The 6483-nt window shown below is 44.4% G+C and overlaps 1 long non-coding RNA gene across 1 annotated transcript; it reads left to right on the plus strand.

Annotated features, from left to right (window-relative positions):
• The first annotated feature begins 5926 nt into the window (after positions 1-5926).
• LOC106590960 (uncharacterized) lies at positions 5927-6277 on the plus strand. Its single transcript, XR_001325142.2, has 3 exons — positions 5927-6061; positions 6156-6167; positions 6205-6277. It is a non-coding gene; the product is annotated as an uncharacterized lncRNA (long non-coding RNA).
• The last annotated feature ends 206 nt before the right edge of the window (positions 6278-6483 follow it).

Raw genomic sequence — 6483 nt, forward strand, 5'->3', positions numbered from 1 at the left:
CCACCCACTACTAGATTCAGCTGAGGTCTAGAATTTAGGGAATAATTTGTACCCAATACAATGCTCTTCGTTTTAGAGATGTTCAGGACCAGTTTATTACTGGCCACCCATTCCAAAACAGACTGCAACTCTTTGTTAAGAGTTTCAGGGACTTCATTAGCTGTGGTTGCTGATGTGTATATGGTTGAATCATCAGCATACATGGACACACATGCTTTGTTTAATGCCAGTGGTGGCAGGTCATTGGTAAAAATAGAAAAGAGTAGAGGGCCTAGAGAGCTGCCCTGCGGTACACCACACTTTACCTGTTAGAGAAGCTTCCATTAAAGAAAACCCTCTGAGTTCTATTAGCTCTGAATCCACGATATGGCAGAGGTTGAAAGGCCATAACACATTATGGTTATGATAAATAATGTCAAAGGCTGCACTGAAATATCCCACAATCGTCATATTATCAATTTCTTTCAACCAATCATCAGTCATTTGTGTCAGTGCAGTACATGTAGAGTGCCCTTCTCTATAAGCATGCTGAAAGTCTGTTGTTAATTTGTTTACAGAGAAATAGCATTGTATTTGGTCAAACACCATTTTTTCCAACAGTTTGCTAAGAGCTGGCAGCAAGCTGATAGGTCTGCTGTTAGAACCAGTAAAGGCCGCTTTACCACTCTTGGGTAGTGGAATGACTTTGGCTTCCCTCCAGGCCTGAGGACAAAGACTTTCCTCTAGGCTCAGATTAAAGATATGCCACAAATGAAGTAATAATTTAATACAGTTGAAATGTTTCCAAATTAGATACTCTGAAATGAAAGCAACTTCCGAAAATGAACACTTGGATTATAGTGATATTATGTATTTTGTATTTTTATTTTATTTCACCTTTATTTAACTAGGTAGGCTAGTAGAGAACAAGTTCTCATTTACAACTGCGACCTGGCCAAGATAAAGCAAAGCAGTGCGACACAAACAACAACACAGAGTTACACATGGACTAAAACAAACATACAGTCAATAACACAATCTTCTTATTATGTCTGATCTCACAAACAATGTAAAGTATTTATAGAGGTGTAATCTAGAACCAAGCTGTTGATTTATTATCTGAGGGTATCTTGCTAGTGACACACTTGTTGAATTCTGCAACAGGCAGAGAGCCAGAGAGGCAGAGAGAGGTAGAGAGGCAGAGAGAGCCAGAGAGGCAGAGAGAGGTAGAGAGGCAGAGAGAGGCAGAGAGAGGCAGAGAGGCAGAGAGAGCCAGAGAGAGCCAGAGAGGCAGAGAGAGCCAGAGAGGCAGAGAGAGCCAGAGAGGCAGAGAGAGCCAGAGAGCCAGAGAGAGCCAGAGAGCCAGAGAGAGCCAGAGAGGTAGAGAGAGCCAGAGAGAGCCAGAGGGGCAGAGAGAGCCAGAGAGCCAGAGAGGCAGAGAGAGCCAGAGAGGCAGAGAGAGGCAGAGAGGCAGAGAGTGCCAGAGAGGCAGAGAGAGCCAGAGAGGCAGAGAGAGGCAGAGAGAGCCAGAGAGAGGCAGAGAGAGGCAGAGAGGCAGAGAGAGCCAGAGAGGCAGAGAGAGCCAGAGAAGCAGTGGCCAAGGCAGCTCTATCCATTTTAGCTCAGCCTGCCTTCATCAGCCTTTTACATCAGCCTGCCTGGTATCAGCCCCAGCCCAAACCCCCAGCCCTAACCTAAGGCCCTAACCTCAGGCCCTAACCCCCAACCCTAACCGCAGGCCCTAACCCCCAGCCCTAACCTCAGGCCCTAACCCCCAGCCCTAACCTCAGGCCCTAACCCCCAGCCCTAACCCCCAGCCCTAAGCCTAGTGCCGAGACCCCTAAAAGACATAGTTCTGCCTGACGTTGTGTATTACCTCTACACTCTTAGAAAAAAGGGTTCCAAAAGGGTTCTTCGGCTGTTCCCATAGGAGAACCCTGTTTGGTTCCAGGTAGAACTCTTTCGGGTTCCATGTGGATCCCTCTGGGGAAAGGGCTCCACATGGAACCCAAAAGGGTTCTACCTGGAACCAAAAAAGGGTTCTTCAAAGGGTTCTTCTATGGGGACAGCCGAAGTACCCTTTTTAGGTTCTAGATAGCACCTTATTTTCTAAGGGTGTAGGTGCCGATGCAAATCAGCCCAGCCGGTAATACACTCGTGTCCCCCGGCAACGGGTTCGTACATAAAACATCCTCCTATTCAGGCTGCCAATGCGTTGGTTTCCTCCTTAAAGCTGCAATATGTCACTTGTTGGGGGCGACACGACCAAATGCACATAGAAATGTGAGTTATAGATCTGTCATTTTTAATTGAAAACAAGTCTAAGAAGCGGTAGAACTGTTCTATATGATCTATTTCTATGCTTCCCGTTCAAAAGTTTTGTTTTTTTGCATCTTTCACTTTCGGTTTTGTACACCAGCTTCAAAACAACTGAAAATACTACATTTTTTGTTATGGAAAGATATTTAACAGCGGTTTAGATGAAACAATGATTCTCCTCTACACTAGACTTGCCTGTTTGTCACATAAAACTGAAATTAAGCGACCACAATTTCCACCACCATGCTACCTATGGTACTTCCTACTTCTTGACATTCTGTACAGCAGGGGTAAACAACAGACTGGTGCAACCTGATTGGCTGAACAACAACACATTAGCCATGGTGGTGGTAATGGTGTTGACAATACATATATGTAGTTAACGGAGTTGACCCCATCAAAGCTCGTTAGGGAGGAAAGCGATGCCTTTGCAGCCTGAATAGAGGATGTTTTATATACCCGCTGGTCGCTGGGGGTTAGGAGCTTATTGTCGACTACACTTATTGTCGACTACACTACAAAGACCAGACGACATATACCCAGCCTCAGCCCTAACCCCAGCCTCAGCCCTAACCCCTAACCCCAGCTCCAGTCTCAGCCTGTTGGGGCTACAGGTTAGCAATGAACCCCGAGTCGGGATTGCTAACAAGGCTGGAAATTCAAAACATCAAAAATCTAATAATTTCAATTTCTCAAACAATCAACTATTTTACACAATTTAAAAGATAAACATCTCCTTAATCTAACCACATTGTTCGATTTTCAAAGAGGCTTTACGGCAAAAGCATAAAGTTAGATTATGTTAGGACAGTACATAGCCACAAAAGTACAAACATCCATTTTCAATTCAAGGTCAGGCGTCACCAAAAGCAGAAACCAGCTAGAATTATGCACTAACCTTTGTCAATCTCCATCAGATGACACTCCTAGGACATTATGTTATACAATACATGCATTTTTTTGTTCCATCAAGTTCATATTTATATCCAAAAACAGCATTTTACAGTAGCGTGAAATTCAGATTTTTTTCTTCTCTGAAATGCTTCCGGTGAACATAACAAAATTACTATTCGAAAACATTGGTAAATTATAATATTGTCATTCAAAGAATAATATATTATCATCTCGTAATTGCTACCGAATGGCCAGATCTCAAAATAACTTTACTGGGAAATCACATTTTGCAATAAACGGGGTGCTATGCTAAGAACAATAAGCTATGCTATACAGTTAGCATCATCTAATATCGATAATAACATTGTAAATATCCCCTTACCTTTGATTATCTCCATCAGAAGGCACTGCCAGGAATCCCAGGTCCGGAACAAATGTGGTTTCTTTTGACAAAGTTCATAATTTATGTCCAAATAACACCAAGTAGTTAGCGTTCATTATGCTCCCACAAAACGTGGTGGGGGGGGTTGTAAAATCACGCCGAAAAGCTAAAAAAACCTAGTAAATAATCTATTTACGTTCGTTCAAACATGTCATCATGTCAAACATGTCAAACATGCCATCCCCAGACTCACCCTCACCCTCAGCTAAATACCCTAATATCAGCTGCAGCCCCAGTCCCATCGCTAGAGGTGATTTATATCTCTCACGCTTCAACAAATGCAAACCCTAATATCAGGCATGTGTCTCTCTCTCCCACCACTCTGGGTGTCTGAGGGGGGGTTTAATGGTGTGTGAACTTCAGCACGGTCACAGAGCACAAACTCTCAACACTTCTATTTAAAAACAACACGCCACTCTCCTGATGGACTCATCCTCTCAGCCGGCTGGAAGACTGATACTGTAATATTACTGACAGACTTCCCAAAGCCCAAGCTATATGGGTTAGAAGTCTGACTTTACCACAGGCCACTTTCACAACAACACATGTAACATGCTGACCACACCGACCCGCGTTGCGTGCACGAGCGTTGCAAAAATAAATGTACACGTACATGTTATTCAATCATTGCACCCCACACTGCTCGGCACGCCAACGAGCGTCTGCGTTGCAAGTTTAAAATATTACTTGGTTCTATTTGTGATGCTTGACGCGCTGCAAGTCCCGCCTCTCCCATCTCCTCATTGGTTGTTAGGAGCATATACCCACGTGCCATCTCCTCATTGGTTGTTAGGAGCATATACCCACGGTGCCATCTCCTCATTGGTTGTTAGGAGCATATACCCACGTGGGTGACTGAACGATGAACTGACGTTCACTCTCCAGTCCAGTTGGTGGTGGTAATGCACCTTAAAGTTGGTTGCCAACCGCCATATAAAGTCCACAGAAGAAGAAGCCTGAAGGAGGAGAGATTACTAGAAACTAACTATGTTTCCCTCCTTTTTATCTGTGGATTTAATTGTCAAGAACACACAAAATGGGTCAAAATTCTAGAAAGATCCTGAAAAAAAGGACCTTGTGCATTTCAGGTGAAACAACAACCCAGCGTGTATCTCACAGGACAACCCAGCGTGTATCTCCCAGGACAACCCAGCATGTATCTCCCAAGACAACCCAGCGTGTATCTCCCAGGACAACCCAGCGTGCATTTCCCAGGACAACCCAGCGTGTATCTCCCAGGACAACCCAGTGTGTATCTCCCAGGACAAATGAGTAACAGCAAGCTACATGTCCATGAATGTTTCATGTGTGTCAGACTACAACAAGCTAATTAGCTAGTCAGACTACAACAAGCGTATTAGCTAAATACAGACTACAAAAATCTAATTAGCTAAATACAGACTACAACAAGCTAATTAGCTAGTCAGACTACACCAAGCTTATTAGCTAAATACAGACTACAACAAGCTAATTAGCTAGTCAGACTACAACAAGCTAATTAGCTAAATACAGACTACAACAAGCTAATTAGCTAGTCAGACTACAACAAGCTAATTAGCTAGTCAGACTACAACAAGCTAATTAGCTAGTCAGACTACAACAAGCTAATTAGCTAGTCAGACTACACCAAGCTAATAGCTAAATACAGACAACAAGCTAATTAGCTAGTCAGACTACACCAAGCGTATTAGCTAAATACAGACTACAACAATCTAATTAGCGAAATACAGACTACAACAAGCTAATTAGCTAGTCAGACTACAACAAGCTAATTAGCTAGTTACACTACAACAAGCTAATTAGCTAGTCAGACTACAACAAGCTAGTTAGCTAAATACAGACTACAACAAGCTAATTAGCTAAATACAGACTACAGCAAGCTAATTAGCTAAATACAGACTACAACAAGCTAATTAGCTAGTCAGACTACAACAAGCTAATTAGCTAGTCAGACTACACCAAGCTAATTAGCTAGTCAGACTACAACAAGACTAAATGATTGAAAACAAAGATACAAGCAGAATCCCCTCCCTCAGCCATAACCTTATAGTGAGTTAGCTTTGCTCTCTGTTTAGTGTCTGTCTGCTGTAACAGAGGAGGGTCAACAAACATACTCCTCATTCTTCAGTGTTAGACAAACACAAGAACAAGAGTGGTTGAGTTAAAACAAACAGCAACCAGCACCCAACAAAAAGCTCACGAGCAAAGACAGTGTCTGTTCAATGAGGGGGCAGGTTCACAGGCTGAATTCCAGAGACAGGTGAAGACATGGTGGGCAGTAACAGACTTACCCCAATATGACCACGTTGGACCTGAGCTGGTGCTGTAGTCCCCCTGCTGCTCTCCCCTCTCCCACCTCAGACAGGGCTGGCTGGCTGTTCCCCTGCTGCTCTCCCCTCTCCCACCTCAGACAGGGGCTGGCTGGCTGTTCCCCTGCTGCTCTCCCCTCTCCCACCTCAGACAGGGCTGGCTGGCTGGCTGGCTGTTCCCCTGCTGCTCTCCCCTCTCCCACCTCAGACAGGGCTGGCTGGCTGTTCCCCTGCTGCTCTCCCCTCTCCCACCTCAGACAGGGCTGGCTGGCTGTTGCCTCCACTCCAGACTGGGTTAATCCTACTTCAGCTGCTGCCTGTATAACTCTATGACAGAGCAACAAGATAGAGGTGGATGTCAGTAACGTGCTTCTCTGTTGAGTTACCGAGACGTTTCTGACTCCACAGAGAGAGAGAGAGCAACAGTGTAGTGTGACATGTCTGAGAAAAACAAATCGGCACACTCTGTAACAACACACACACGCTTGCATGAGCTCACATACCACTCCTCCCTCTCTCTCCCCATCTCTCTCACGCTCC

This window comes from Salmo salar, chromosome ssa11, assembly GCF_905237065.1.
Source record: "Salmo salar chromosome ssa11, Ssal_v3.1, whole genome shotgun sequence".
Taxonomy (NCBI): Eukaryota; Metazoa; Chordata; class Actinopteri; order Salmoniformes; family Salmonidae; genus Salmo; species Salmo salar.